This window comes from Pinus tabuliformis, chromosome 4_2 (assembly GCF_031772625.1).
Source record: "Pinus tabuliformis cultivar Carrire ecotype Pingquan chromosome 4_2, CPIR1, whole genome shotgun sequence".
In the NCBI taxonomy this organism is placed as follows: domain Eukaryota; kingdom Viridiplantae; phylum Streptophyta; class Pinopsida; order Pinales; family Pinaceae; genus Pinus; species Pinus tabuliformis.
In genome coordinates, this window is record NC_142304.1 from 318,519,595 (window position 1) to 318,537,032 (window position 17,438).

Consider the following 17,438-nt stretch of genomic DNA (forward strand, 5'->3'; position numbering starts at 1 on the left):
TGAAAAGCTTAGATCACCCCACACTATGATGTTGCCTCAAGAAACCAACATCAATTCCTTACAAGATGCAAAATTCCAGCCTCTGGATCTCTGGGATGAGGGATCCATATATAGATGTCGGCAAGGGAGATGAGTCAGGTTGTGATTTGATTAGTGTCTTCCCTCTGGTAGTTCTTGATTCCACTTGGAGATTGATGCTCTATTACTCATCCCTGGTCGAATTTAGATAGGCAAGTGTCACAGGCGAAGTTTCTAGAAGATTCCATGCTTCTCAACCTTGTGGATTGACCTTGCCATTTGTCCCTTCTCGCCCATCACACCCCATAGAAGGGATTTTTGAAATGCAACGCACCTGCTGTGTGTATTTAGGCGGGATGCAACGTACTTTCCCTATGGAGTAGGTGAAATGGTCCAATTTTGACCAATTCTGAGTAGTTTTTCATGGAGAACTTCTGGGAGATACTGTAATCAGTTGACCTTGTTCTTTTAGGGTTTGGAACAACACCTTTAGGGACTTAGGAGCCCTTGGTTTATGGACATTTTATGCTTGGGGTTGCAGTGCCCAAAAGTGTCTATAACAGGGGTGCAAAGTTACAAATATGAAGATAATATCATATCAGATACTTATAACTTGTCTTATTTTTTTATCTTATTATTCTTCGAACTCTAATGCTTGTAACTACCATAATGTTGTACATTTTCATTATAGGAACAAATAAAAAAGATAAAATTAACAATCAAAATAATGTTAAAGGTGTGTGTGTGTGTGTGTGTTTCTTTTTAAAGGTTGCATTACAAATGCTTTTTTTGGTATCGGTATTTGATTGAACGTTTAATATGTTTACTCTAGGTTCTATCAGGATGATAAAATAAATTATTATTTCATCTATAAATAGTGAAAAAGCCACTCAAGGTAAGTGTATTGTTTCAACATTTTTTTAGTCATTTTTGTAATATGAATAAAATGGTTTGACTAGATTATTTTTCATTGTATTGAGGCCAAAATAATTGAAAAAAAAAGTTATTTTTGAACTAAAGGACATTCTTTATAGCGAATATTTGAGGATTGGCAGGGACCCGTGGGTTGGATGCAGTGAAGGTTTTGCCCTATCTCCTGAACTGCTAAATCATTTGGAGGAAAAAGGAATAAAATGCCTAAACCAGATAGCAAATTTGGAGCAGTCATCTATTTGGGGGCAGGCTTGGAAGTCTGCAGATGATCTAGACATAGATTTCATTTGGAGGAATGAATGGCAGCTCTTTCTTCAGGAGCTTAAAAGATCAAATGTTAGAATAAAGGACAGGCCGGATTCCTTGGTTTGGGCACATGCTGAGACAGGGCGATATTCTCCAAAGGCTGGGTACAATTTTTTGATGAAGAAAAAGGGTTGGGAGCCTCCTGTTTGGTGGGCAAAGCCTCTGTTTAAACTGAAGTGTCCTAAAAAAGCTAGGATCTTTTTCTGGTGTGCTTTAAAAAACAAAATTCCTACTTGGGATGTCCTTCAATCCTGGTTTAAACAGGGGCCTAGTAGATTCCCTTTATGTTTAGCAGACTCAGAATCCATATCTCACATGTTCCTCACCTGTCCTTTCACAAAGCAAGTCTGGAGTGAAGCAGAAAATCTCTTAAACGCAAAGGTTAGGTGGGAGGGGGATGTTTTTTCCACTGCCTGGGAATATTGGTGGAACCATTTCCACGAAAAGAATCTGAGAAACTTGCCTCCCATCATTTGCTGGGGCATATGGATTGCCAGAAACCGAAGTATCTTTAGAGAAACTTCGACCCCAGTGGCAGCTATTGCTATTCAAAGCAATGCCATCCTCGCCAGCATCCCTGAGCCAGATGGACCTGTAAAAAATGATCAGCGGAAAGAGTTGCGTATTAGAGATGGGATTCTGTGGGCTTTTTTCGATGGGGCAGCCCAAAATAATATCACAGGAGCTGGGATTTGTATTCATCTTAGTGCCGTTCACTCGTTAAAAGCCTCAGTGGGACTTGGGATGGGAACAAATAACTTTGCAGAACTTTCAGCCTTAAAAATTCTCCTTTGTTGGCTCATCCACAGAAATATCCTTGCAGTTCAGATTTTTGGAGATTCGATGAATGTTGTTAATTGGGTCATTGGGAAATACAGATGTCAGCATTACATGTTGTTGCCTTTATTAGAGGAAATCCAATCTTTAAAACTGCAGTTTAATGTTTTTTAAATTGATCACATCTACAGGGACAGCAATGAAGAGGCCGACGGGCTTTCTAAAGAAGGTATGCAACAAGCTGTGGGCGCATGGAGAGTAACAGAACAGCTTCAGGATCAGATCCGTGTGTCGGATCTCCCTCCAAACATATAATGTTTTTGTTTTCTCTACTTATATGCACCAGTTTTTATCAGTGGTTTTATTTGAAAATGGTGGCATATAAAAACTGTTTCTTTCTTTTTATACTATGATGCTCTGTTTTGATAGAGCGGGTTGTTAAACTGTGTTTACTGTATGTGTTTTTCTGGGTTGTTTTCCTCATGAAAGGAGACCCAGGAGACACTTTGGATTTTCAGTTCCTTTTTGGTATGGCTGTTTAGGCCGGGTACATGAGTCTTATAGATTTCTGTAGATATGCTGATGCACTTTCTCAGAGGAGTTTTTGCTCCTGACCATGCAGTTTTTGCAGAATGTTAACTCATATACTATGTAACTTTTTATTCCTAATAAAAAAGTTCGTTTTTTTTTCCTTGGAAAATAAAAGACATTCTTTATCATAGCATTGATGATGAGGAAACAAACAAAGGGAATATTGAGAAAATGGGATTTGATGCTAATTACACAATAGAGAAAAAGTTATTTTGGATTCATTCACATGCAAAAAAAAATAAAATTGAAATGTGTTTCAAAAATGAATCCCTTGACATTGCCATTTCAACGACAATTTTGAAACAAAGCATAACAAGAGTTTTAAGAAAGTTGGCTACAAAGACATTGCAAGATAAACATGTGTTTATTCGAACTGATTAATATTGTAAATCACAAAAGGGACATATGGTCATTAATAATCCAACCAAAGTTATACACACTAAATCATTGAAAAAAATGTGGGAAATGCATACCCAATATGATGCAACCAATACTATTATAGTGGATTTTTCACTTGAGAGAGTGAAAGAGAATCCCAAAGAAAATGTGATTTTTTCTCCTCCATTCATTGGAACAAATCAAGAGGATAATTGGTTGATTGATGAGCTATGGAGAATGTTGCATAAACTCAAGAAGGCTATATATGTGTGAGCTACTTTGAAGGATGTTCAATTGCATTTAGAAGTACCTTAAGATGAGAGATGTCTATTTCATGCTATTATATGTATGACATCATGAATTATTTATTTTATTTCACAACACTAATAAAATAATTGTTGATTTGGTTTGTCATTACTAAAAACAAAATATTTTTATTTTATTTATTTTTAGTGAGATATTGTGTTGATAAAAATTATTAATTTGAATGGTCATTCAATGTTTTAATATCAAAATTTCCAATGCTATAGAAATTTTTACAATGGATTGCATTATATGTAAAAATTAATAGATAATTGGTCTATTTGTTTGAATTAGATCATTGCAATTATTTGTTTTAATCATGGTTTAAGTTATCATTATACCTCTTACAAATTAGTAATGTGAAGGATGATCCATTGCATTCTTATAACTTTTCTTATTCCACATAAGTTGAAAAACTATATTAGTTTCTACGTAGCACCAACAATAAACATACAATTTGTACTAAAAGAAGCACCAAAAGCAACTAATGTAGAGACTCTAAAAATTAGCATATAATTAATTAGGTTTGAAATTTAAAAATTGTATTATAGTGTATGTGGAAGTTAATATATAATTAGTTTGTTTACTTGCACTAGACCATTGTAATTATATTTTTCAACTGCAATTAAAGAAATAATCATAAGTATTAAAATCAATGATTTTAATGGTGGGTCAACGCATTCTTAGAAGAATTGTATTCCATACAAATTAAATAAAGGTACTAGGTTGTATATATAAATTAAAAATATCATTAGTTTGTTCATTTTAATGGGGCCATTGCATTTGTATTTTGATTACTATTAACTCATAAAATTCTCTTTTCATATAAATGGAAATAATTCATAATAAATACTAACATCATTTTTAATTTGGTAGGTGTTTATGTCCTTAAGCAATGAAGTGTAGATATTTTAATATCATACATGTGGTTGTAGCACAGATGCAGATGGGCATTACTACAAGTGAGAACATATTGATATTTGAAATGGAAGGAGTGTTCTTCAAATCATACACCAAATATAAACACAATTTTCATATTCAAAGAGAACTAGATTGATAGTTTGGTGGTAGGTCTTATTTTTTAAGGCTTTTTTCAGTCAGAAGTATTAAAATGTTGCTTAAAAAATTATGATGTCACAATATGGACATTAAATGTCATTGACAAGTACATCTGAAAATTACTTGAAAAGTCAAATATTGATATATAGGACTTTAAATTTGCATGGGATAAGTGTCATTGTTATTTACAAACAAAACTTGAAGCAGGGAAAACAAGACAATTTTATGAGAAAAATTTGACTGATCTGTGGTCCCAACATGGAGATAATTATGAAGAATCAAATGTATTTCTAATAGTTACAAAAAAGCATACTTTTCAATTCATTGGATATCGATCAAACCACATATTGATAAAAGCCTATATAGGAAAAGAGCAAGATACTTGACTTATGCAAGTTTTATTCCCCTTTCTTAAGACACTTCATTGTATCAAAGAAACACATGAGTACATTCGAATGTTCAATAGAACATCTACTACATTGTAGTGGATGGAGATAATTTCCTTTAAAAATTTGTTGAAAAGTACATTCCAAATTTTCCTTACATTTGGACATAGGTTTTCTTGTATCAATTTGTATGATTTTATATTTTTTTGAAATATATGGGAATTGCCAATTATATTAATATGTATATTTCTTATTATTAATTTTTTTTGCAATGACTTCGTTTCTTGCCTTTTAAATTATCTTACATGAACCATCAAGACATGTTATTTTTAATGATTTCTGTTTACTTATATGCATCAATAATCATATATAAATGTGAAATATAAGTTTTGAAATAGAACTCCTTGCAAACAAAGGTGTGTGTTAATAATGAAATTATAATAATTTACTTGATAAATGCTATCTACACTATTCACTATTCACAATGCATTATTCACTATTAAGGCTAATGGGAAATGTGTCATAGATGAATGATTTGAACCTTTTGAAGCATAAGATAGGTGATTTCTCAATTCATAATTTTCCTAAATTTATATGCTTAAATCAATTAATGGTTGTAGTTGCAATCATATAACAATGAAAATCAACAAGGCACAAAGTTAGTTATTCATTCTTTACATATAAAATGCACTAATATGAGTGCATAAATATGATTTGTAGGTTTTAGATAAAAATATATTGTAAGTAATTTTGCATTTCTTAAAAAAAAACATATAATTAATGATAATGATTGCTAATTGGACTATCAAGGTTTGGTTAGAAACTATCATGGATGAATTATATCTTTGAACTTTAAGGCATTTAATTTCATTACTTAAAGTTAATTTTTTTAATTTTGTATTTTAAATAAACTGAAATTTTTAATCCATAATCCTATCACTTAATTTATTAAGAGTATTAATTTCATATTGTATTGTTTTGAAACAAAGCTCTATGTAAAATAAAATTATCTTCTTAATAAAACATGGAATAATTCAATAATTAATTAACAATGTGTTAAGTGGACCATCTAGACTCATTAAAGAGATGGGTCAAAAAAGGTTGTATCTAAACTTTTTGCACCATAAGACATTGATTTTCCCATCCATATTAACATTTTTTCATTTTCAATCCTTAAATAGATTATTTCTGGTTTAAATAATTTCATAGAATCCAATAGGACTTGAAGAATTCTATTTGGTTATATGCATTGATAGAAGTTTATAAATGTGATGTATTTTCGAAACGTAGCTCTCTCTCTCTCTCTCTCTCTCTCTCTCTCTCTCTCTCTATATATATATATATATATATATATATATATATATATATGTAATTGATAATGAGTTCTAAGTGATCTATCCAAAAACATTTATTGACTTTTATTTTCCTATCATGAGGTTTAATATAATGTATAAATGTGACATTTAAAAAAAAATAAAACTCCATGTAAAATTAAATGTTTTTCTTAACAACACATGGAATAATTAATTGTTAATGAATGTTAAGTAGATTGTTCAAGTTTTATTTTCCTATCATTTAATTTTCCCACCCCTAACATTTGGTAAATTTCAATTCTTAAATAAATTATTTGTATATGAATAATGTGATAGAAGACAATAAGACAAGTATGTATTAAATTTTATTTAGTATATATGTATGTATACATGCAATTTGTTTTTGAAATAAAGTTCTTAATGTAAACATATATTTTTTAGAAAATTAATATTTTAAAATCAATCTTTGATGAGTTCTAACTAATTTATTCTATTTTGAATTGACAACTTTTTCTAACCATGCATTCTGTAATAGTCCAAAAATAAATATCTAATTAACTGTCCTAATTAGCATTAAATTTAAATCAGAATGGTACTTACCTGTGGTAGAAGTAGGCTTACCGCAACAAGGTTTTGGGGACGACTCTCCACCCAACCGTAGGCTCAATTGTGCAAGACAACTGGCCACCCCCGAGCCTCAATCAACTACTACTGCCAGTGCCCCTAAGCCTTGGTATACATTCTTCCAAGAGAATGGAAGATACAACCTCAGACTGATAGAATGCGGGAAAGAATAATGATCCCTCATCTTCCTTGCCCTCTATTAAATAGAAGTCTCATGCCACTTCCTTTTGATTTCTTTCCTTTTTGATAGCTTCCATTTCTTGTTTTATTTCCTTTTTGTTGATAGTTTTTTTTGATAGTTTCCTTATTCTTATCTAGAGTTTTAGTATGGTTATTTCTATTTTATTCTATTTTATTATTTTATTACTTATTGATTTCTTTGTATATATTTTTAATCTTATTATTTAATTGATTTATTTATTATTATTTATAATTTATTTTATTAATTATTATTTATTCATTATTTCTATTATTATTTATTATTTATTATTTATTTTTGTTATTTATTATTTATTATTTGTTATTAAGGGGAGGGATATTACATACTCTCCCTCTTTAAGGAACTTCGTCCCGAAGTTATGTTGAATTATGTATTATTTATTATTTATTATTATTTATTATTTATTATTTATTATTTTAATTACTTCCTGTTGCCAACACCCTCTGCTGAACTAGTATAACCAGCAGGCATCGAAAGTCCCCAACACCCCGGGAAATCTCAAGGGATCTCTGTCCTTTTTTCCCACTTTCGGCACCAGGCTAAGCCTGACCCGGTCTGTATCCTAGTCCAAGGCTAGCCCCAAGGCTCGCGCCTGACTCAGACCTCATCTACCCCAAGGCAGGCATCCGGTCCGGTACTCAATGACCCCAGGCATCTCGCAAGGCTGGCCCACTCCCTCCACAACTACTAAGGCGCACAGCCCCAGGCATCGAAGTCTTATACAACCCTTCCAGACTTCGGCATCCCAATCCAATACTAGGCACCAAGCCTAGAACATCAGGCACTTGGCCTCCTCAAGATGGTCTCATAGCTCTTCAAGAGCTATCCATCAAGAGCTATACACAAGACAAAGGAACCACTGGCATATGTAGTGTTGATTGAGTTTGTCCCTAGCCCATATGGTGTTACTTATTCTCCCTCTTGCATATGGGCTCACACGAGATCATCAAATAAACCGGCCCTCTCGGCCCATTTGTGGAGTCCTGTGAATCCTCACATCTCCACATGCATCCAATGCATTAACCATATCATCAAATAAACAGGCCCTCTTGGCCCATTTGTGGAGTCCTGTCAATCATCACACCTCAACATGCAACCAATGGATTAGCTATACCATCATAGTATCATAAAAAAAATAATCCACATGCCAAGTCTTGCATGTCATCATGAGAACATTCATCCTTGTTAATCGCAACATTATGGATAATGACGAACTGCATGCTCATGCATGTCATAAATTTGTATGCATATCACATGCTTCACCTCATGAAATACCCTCATAAGTTAGCACATTAACATATTTGCATCAAAGACATATCATGACTTCACATAATAAATGAATTACATTTCAATAAATCTCATATTATAGCATCACATTATGCATATCATATCCATCATGAGTATTCAACATCAAATACCTATCATCACTTAGTAATGAATGTGTCAATATACATAATACCTATGCATATCGCTATTAGAATATGGATACATTATTACTATAAGAACCATATGTAAATCATTATCTTCCTACCATGGAACATCGTCAATATGAGAACATCTCAATACTTTAGAATAATACTCTATAAGCATTCTTATCATGGCTCATAAAAAAAAATCAATTTCATTTACTTTATAAACATTCAACTATGAATTATGATTATTGAACATCCATCTAGGATCCATGTTATCTCATCAGTGTTATTAGTGTTATGTTTTCATCAAGATACCAACTACTTTTTCAATAATCATTTCCACTTTTTTTTTTTTTTTTCAACTAGGAAGTTTACCATTTACACCATAGGTATAATAATCTAAGTGCATCGTTAAATTTCACATGAGCCTAATCATCTTGAGTCTTAATCTCTCGTCATATATTCTTCCTTCCCAAGGAAATTCTGGTGAAATTCATTGTTAAGATATTACCATTTGTATAATCATTTAAATCATCAATATCAAGTTAAAATTCCATGATCACTATACATATTTTTCTTAACCAAATAGCGCACATACAAGAGGTCATCCCTATTTAAGTCTTATTTTATGCCTAATCTACTTGCATGAGGGCTTGTTGCCCCCTCATGATTTACTCATTAGTTGCATAATTTTCATTGTTCATCCTAAAAAGATTTGCTTTTCTCATCAAGTTTCCACTTGATCTCTATTATCGTAGATTCACCCATGTTCAAGTTGGAATAGGGATTATTCCACTTTAATTTTCACTCATTAATTATTCAGTTTAGACTTTGAAATGATTGGAACTACTACCATCATTATCATCTATGAGTGATTTGGTATGCCCATTGTATTTTGACCATAACTTCTTTCAATACTAATGACGTGCACTAATAAGTTGTTTTGTATGAGGTAACAATATATGATCAATCCCCTCGTGAGTGAAATTTATTCAATTGCACCCTTTATTAGTTGAATCTGACTTCTTTTGCCAATTTATATGTAATCCTTATCAAAGTCTCATTATATAATTTCCAACTATATTTACAACAATATTTCTTCCTACACTTCATGCTCAATGTTTTCTTATTAGTCTACATCATGTATTTCTTTTTCAAAAAGTTAAACAATTATCATCCTCGGAACATTTTCCTAGTTTATCATTTCTCATTTCTCATCGATTAGAAGTGCTTAGAACTTCTTATGATGACACTTATATAGGCCATCACTTTGACCTTACCAATCATGTTGCTCGGTTCAATCATTAATATCATTAAGAGAATTTTCTTCTTGACATAAACATGCTTTACTTCCCCTACCATATATTCATAGATACCATTTATTTTTCCCTTAGTCTCAATTTAAAACATGTTACACTTGAAATGTTGCTACTATTCTTCCAATATAATAACTTATCTTCCTTGAATTGCTCATTTTATTATGGATTCTCTTCTTTACTCTAATGTTATCATACCCTTTAGGCTACCAAATGTAATCCGCTTATCATTTCCTGTTTTAAGACATAAACATAATAAAATTGCCTGATCATACATCTTGTTATCCATAATTCATGCATATAGTTAGTCACCTATGGAAAAATTTACAATGTGGCCCTCCCACTAGAGGGAAAAACTACTATAGATGTTGTCATGTACACAACTTATCTCCTCCAATTGATCAATTTTATTACGCATTTACTTCTTTAATCTATGTCATCATACCTTCAAGGTTCCTTCAAATTGACCTTCATTATTACCATGATTATTCAACCTCATTGGTTGATTGCCAATATTTTCCTCTTTATGTGGATCATCCTTAGATAGACCTTATAATGATACCTTTAGAGTACCAAGTTATGATTATACCAAATTCTTCCATTATGTTCTAAAATAGGTTGCCTCTTGTTATTGATTTCTTACCCTTGTTGTGACACTTCCTCTCAACCACCTTAAGTATCTATCTAGCACCATTTTTTTTTTTTTTTGTTCATCTGATCCAAGTTGGCCATAATCACATGAGCTATCATTAGTTATCATCATTAGAAAATTTGCAAGTTTCTCCTTTCCATTTTTCCTTAGACAACTCTATCCAATATATGCTATTGACCTTGAATCACGAAACCTCATGTAACATTATACTCAACAGTAACAAAAACAAAAGATAACATATTAAATAAAATAGACAGGGATATTAAAGAAAACCTAACGGTTTCCATAATAAACCCATACTATATTGACAAATCTCGTGCAGCCCTAGCATCCCTTATTAAACTCCAATTTCTATCCAACTTCTCATTGTAAACTTTTAATCTTTTCTTAGTATGTTCTGCCTTACTAAAGTGAAATGTAGCCAGGTAAATCATGAGCATTTTCATTAGTGTAGATTTCCCCTCGTCCTGGCAACTAAGTCAAAGAAACTATACTTGTAGTGCATGCTCTTATGGCATGTTTCATGGAACACTACATGTAGTGAATCAAAAGAAAATTTCACAGCTCTTGTACTTTATGCCTCGAAGCATATTAATATCCTTAATGCCTAAGAAGTTGATAACTACCTTATGTAAAATGCATTGGCTCAAGCCATCCTTCATTTCAAAATGAAATAGACCTCCTAATAAGGGAACAATAATCGAGGAGGAAAAGACAGAAGTACACTGAACAGGATTAGCACTGAATAGTGTATGACCTTATCATAAAACTATAAATCCATCAAAATTTCATTGCCACACTGCAATTACATAACCATAGATATTGGAAACATTTTGATATATACAGACGGGCAGTAATCAATACCGATCAAGAAAGTATGAAGGTGAAAGGCCAGACACATTAGTACCTATCAAGAAAGTACAAAGGTCCAGAGATCAAATAGCCCACAGACACCATAATTAAACCCAGAAAAACGACTAATGATAAATATCTGTATCAAGATCCTACCAAAAATAAAGCCTACACTACTTTTAAGACACCTCTAAAAATGCGTTTTAAAGAGCTTTATTAGTTTCTATGGTAATATTGCTATCTTTTAAAAATAGTCAGTTTGCCACAATTTTCTAGCCACGGATATGCGCGGTCCATTTTCCAAACGAAAGTCTATGCTTTCTTCTAAAAATAAAAATGAAATTGAAAACCCTAACAACGCAATTTATAGATCAAATATTAAATAACAAACTGGTTGCAGCTTGCTAAGCCTCACCTATTGGCATAATATTAGGAACAGAGCAATGTGTTTCCATCTATAGGTCCACCAAGGTAAAAATAAAAAATTGAGTAAGACATCTATAGTAAGCAACCAAAAACATCACTCAAGGAAGGAAACTCCACCGTTGACAGTTTCTAAAGTTTCTATTTTCCTTTTAAGAAGTGAGGCTAGGTTAAATATTTCAGTTTCTTTTACATATAACAGATTAAAAAAAGAAAGTAGTTTCTTTTAGATATTGTTGGAAAGTTGAAGCTTCTGCTAAAGTTTCGGTTTTCAATTTCAAACTTCAATGTGGCTTTGGAGCCTTCTCAAAATATCCCAGTGGACGCTTTTGCGACTCAGGGGCTTCTAGAAGCCAAATCCATCCGAGACCAACAAAATGCAAAGGCACTTCCGAGAGTTATTCTACAAATTCTCAAGGCCAAGAGAGATTGAATTTACAAGGACATGAATCAATAACCAAGGCAAGGAGAGACTTATAGACAGGAGCAAATATCCTCATGCATAACAGGAAATATGTCTAATCTATTCCATTTATCTAAGCAGTCACACCAAGGCAAATATGTAGAGCGAAAAGTTAAAATTTAAAAATCTGCAATATGGAGTTAAGGAAATAGAAAAAGAGAAAGGATTTTAGAATCTATGACAAAGCACATAGTAATTCAAATATGTTCAAATGCATTTCCATCTGGTCAAAACTTCAAAATACTCAAAATAATGTAAAGGAACATATGCATGTGTAATGATGCTATAAGTTTCAAGTCACTATTGAGGAAAAGATTATGATTATAGGACCGACTGTATGTTGCTATAGGATAAAAGAACAACAATCCATGTAAAATGAACCTCTACTTTTCAAATTATCTCGCCAAACCATGGTGACTACCTTAATTATATTTGTGTCATAACCAACCCATGTTTATTTAGTAAGTTGAAGTTCCATGAGCAGATATTCATGCCTAAGACCCTATATCTCAATTATCTTAAGATCTCAACCTGTCATGTATATGCTTTGTTTTGGAAATAATTTTGAATGTCATGAAATGATCTTGTTAACAATTTGAGAGAGCTAATTGCTGAGATCACTAATGGGCAAATCTCAGAACATGTTTTAACTAATTCCAAATAAGCAGAGGAATTGTCTTTTTCAAGCAACATAATTCTATCTCTGTAATAAGAAAACAAAGTTTGTAGTGTTTAAACTTTAAATTACCAACAGATGCTCATTGTGTACGATTACAAGATTGGTTGCATGCCTACTCACGCTGCAATGTTTGTTTGTTTGTTTGTTTTTTTTTTTTTTTTTAAACATTTGCGGGTTGTCTAACTTCACTTAATAGATTGTAATGGTTCTGCATGGAATTTCATTGGACGTTAATTTCTTTGTTCAAAAATGAAAACAATTTGATTCTGGAATCCACCTTCTGCAATTGACCTTTATTGCTTTCCGTAACGTTCTACGTTGGCAATGACGGTCTTAATTGCAATAGCTTTATGCATATCTTTGTGCTATTGGTAAGAATTCAGAAAATATAACTTCTTCGACACCTATTCACTTTCTTGATCTAGTTTTCTACTGATTGGGGCTACCAATATTGGATCTTTTTTTTTTTCTGTAGATAACAAGCACTTCATTGATGTTGAACATGGAAAATCACCGCATATGACAAATACAAGAGATGGGTCAACCGTAAATATTAAACATATATGCATGAAATAGAGAAAATCCACATAACTTGTTTCGGAAAAAACCTTAATATTAGAAGATGTGCCACATATATCTCTTATGCACTTCAGGGAACGACGCATCCACTGGTATTGTGATGATAAGTACTTTATCAAGGAGTAGAGTACTTGCCATTTTTTCTTAATAACTAGCAATCATCAATTTTTGAGCATGTTTAAAAAAAATCTCTGTAAATACGATAACTGGATTTTGGCAACTTAAAGACTGCAGGAGAAAATAATATCAGAGTTAACCCAACACAGGAAAAATGTTTCAAGGTACTTTAAAGAAGTACACAAATAATAAGAAATGCCTTATGCGAGAACTGGAAACTGTTCCAATTTAGTTATCCTGAAAAATGAGATTTCATGTAGCTGAAAAAATGAGATTTCATGTAATAAAATGGGAATTTTGATATTGAGTCTCCACCTGTAAATATTTGAAATTTCAATTTTTAATGGAGGGAGTAGAAAAAGAAGGTATATTTGATGATAAAGTTGATCTAGAATATTCTGACGAAGAGTCTCAGAATCCTTCAAGTTTAGGAATCAAGCAGGATAAGGTGGGAAAGAAGAAACAGATGTGGCATAAAAACAAGAAAGCACCTTAATATGAGGATAGAAGGGTAATAGAACATGGGGCAAAAGTTAGTCAGCAAACACAAGTTGATGGCAAATGAGGCTTTTTGTTTTTATGCTTCCATCCTTTAGCCACTTCCATTCCAGAGATCAACTTCTACTCGACAAATTACCTCCCTTTTTATAGTGCTCCCGATTCAGGGCACCCAGTGGCAGATGGAAACATGATTCTAGATTAGTGAGGACATGGGGATCCATATCTGTCTCAATGAGATCCCATAGGCGCCCTCAGACCAGACCTCATTCCAACAATCAGTTCAGACGCACATTGAGACCTTCTAGACCACATCTATAGGCCCTTACTTGCAAACAGTTGCACAGTATTTGCTCAAGTCCTCTACCCATTTGTTTTTTTTTTTTTTCAGGACAAACATCTATACTGAGTTTTCTCCATTCGGCCTTGGATGTTAGGAGAGTGAGCTCTAGTGAGCCAGGTTAGCCTCTTATGGATGGTGAAACGATTTTAACGTGCATGAATCTCAGACACGACAATTTCAAGCGTAAGATACCGTAAGTAAAATTGGATGATGCAAGATTTGCGAGAAAGCTGGTCTAGATTTGCTCAGACACCGATATTAATGGATTGTAGGTTTGAAACGGTCATTATCAAGAAATTACTTAATTTTCAAAATGAAACACAACTCACGACTCAAATAAACTTCCCTCTCCGATCCGATCATCCAGCTGGCAGACACGGATACTAATGGATTGTTGCAGGTTTCAATCCTCATTATTAAGAAACTCTGGTAATTTTCAAAATTAAGCACAGCTCATGAATCGGATAAACATTCCCTTCCCTTTCCAATTTGATCATGCAGCTTTCACGACCTTCAATCAACTGCTTTACTGTGACAGTGTTGGAGCAGTTGATGGATGTATTAAAGCAACAGACTACAATTTTAACAATCCATCTTATAATTATAAGGATCCGTAAAAAAAAAATCCCAACAGATTTGTTAAGGAAAAGTCCAAAATACAAGAACTGTTAGTCACACGACTACTGGTGATAGAATTAACTGAGAAGGATCAAGAAAGTTCAAACTACAATATTATTGCATAAAGACAATGCTACGATATTATTGCATAAAAAATAGACAATGGCCAAAACTTGCCAAAGTTATAAGAGAAAAGAACGATAGGAAATTGTCATAAAATTCCTAAAATTGCACACTTATTTGATTCAACATTATATTCTTATGTAGGTAAAGATTGAATCTACAGTTTAACAACAAGATATTGCTGCCATTTGGTAGAGTTTTCACGATATTTCGTAGAGCATTAAGATATTCAACTCAAACAATTGTAGTACATGGTGCAAAACTATACAATTTTCATTTAAAGCAGTGTTACCGAAATCTGAAGGCAGTTATTTAGGTCATGCAATTGGCGCACCATGGCGGTGTCCCACAGCCGGAGAACAATCATCCAAATTTATATCACATAATGTTTTTCCAGAAATCTAGAGTTCTCAAGCAAATTACTGAAATCCAATTTATTTTCCAAGTCTTTGATCCTCTGTAGCAAAATTACTGAAAATTGCCCGTCTTTTAGGCATTATTATGTAATTTTACACGCACGAACTTGTATTTACTAATTTAACATGGCGTTACCGAAATTTGTTTTCGTTTCAGACTACTTCGCATCAGCATTACCAAAATTTGGATCACTCCGCTTAGCAACACGGAAATTCGGGGTCAATAACCAAAATATTGATGAGTTTTGCTTCAATAATAGAGTCCTTTCAGGGAATCATTACCAAAATCTCCACAATTTGCGACACGGCCGCGACACCACAGATATTTAGGGTCGTTAGCGGGAGTAGTTAGGAATTTCGAATAACTTCGACGGAATCACGGCGAAATATTGCGTTGCTTAAACTACTACTACAGAAAATCAGAGTTAATACATATTAAAGAATTCTTGAAAGTGAAATAGTACCTAGCTTGGACTACTGCTACAGAAATTTTATATTTAGGAAATTTGTGTTTATATAATTCCTGAGGAAATCACGGTGAAATATTGCCTAGCTTGGACTACTAATACTGAACTTGGAGCAGATTTATATTTAGGAAATTTCTGTAAGCTTTAACGGAATCATGGCGAAGTATTGGCTAACGTCGACTACTGCTACTGAAATTAGAGCAGATTTGTATTTAGAATTTACCAATGTTGCAAATATTCTTTCGAGGAATACATTGTCGAGGTTCTCGAAATAAACTTATTAGAAATACTGTGGAAAATGTCTGCAAGCATAAATTTGGATCTGAAAAACCAATAATATTGGAAACAATGACAACATCAAAAGCAAAGAAAATATCGGAAATATAAGAAGAAACTGGAGATATTTGCAAGACTGATATTTACCATCGATACAGAAATTTATGCATCAAGTACATCACAGGTAATTTGAGGAAGGAGCGGCTTAATTTAAGATCTTAGCCATAAAACCCATGATGCAGAGATTTCTTATAAGAATATCAAAAAAAATCATTTTGGAGATTTGATTTGATCATAGAAGAATAATACTTGTGTCAAATCTCAGGACCCATCCTAGAATGGTCACCAGAATTAATTAAAATGACAATTGATCTGATTCGCGGTATATGAAGTCTAGAGAGATTTGGTTCCTCGATCTGATATAGATTTTGGAGGGTAGCCCTTAACAATAGTTTTCAGAACAAATTTAGAAAGGCAACATTAAAGCCAAAAATTTAACAACGATTTTCAAGCAGATCTAGAACAATAACAATAGATCTTATTAGTTATTGCATTAATGTTTAATTCCCAAAGGTACCAAGAGTTTGAACATTGCTTTGATTTTTATTTTTTTTAAGATGCCCATAGGCCATAAGGGTTGAGCCAAAGCTCTGATACCTTATGTAATAGTCCAAAAATAAATATCTAATTAACTGTCCTAATTAGCATTAAATTTAAATCAGAATGGTACTTACCTGTGGTAGAAGTAGGCTTACCGCAACAAGGTTTTGGGGACGACTCTCCACCCAACCGTAGGCTCAATTGTGCAAGACAACTGGCCACCCCCGAGCCTCAATCAACTACTACTGCCAGTGCCCCTAAGCCTTGGTATACATTCTTCCAAGAGAATGGAAGATACAACCTCAGACGGATAGAATGCGGGAAAGAATAATGATCCCTCATCTTCCTTACCCTCTATTAAATAGAAGTCTCATGCCACTTCCTTTTGATTTCTTTCCTTTTTGATAGTTTCCATTTCTTGTTTTATTTCCTTTTTGTTGATAGTTTTTTTTGATAGTTTCCTTATTCTTATCTAGAGTTTTAGTATGGTTATTTCTATTTTATTCTATTTTATTATTTTATTACTTATTGATTTCTTTGTATATATTTTTAATCTTATTATTTAATTGATTTATTTATTATTATTTATAATTTATTTTATTAATTATTATTTATTCATTATTTCTATTATTATTTATTATTTATTATTTATTTTTGTTATTTATTATTTATTATTTATTATTAAGGGGAGGGATA

The 17,438-nt window shown here is 32.7% G+C and overlaps 1 pseudogene; it reads left to right on the forward strand.

Annotated features, from left to right (window-relative positions):
• Positions 1 to 1,572: 1,572 nt before the first annotated feature.
• The window catches only part of LOC149169245 (COP9 signalosome complex subunit 1-like), a 28,212-nt pseudogene continuing 12,346 nt past the window's right edge, over positions 1,573 to 17,438 (forward strand).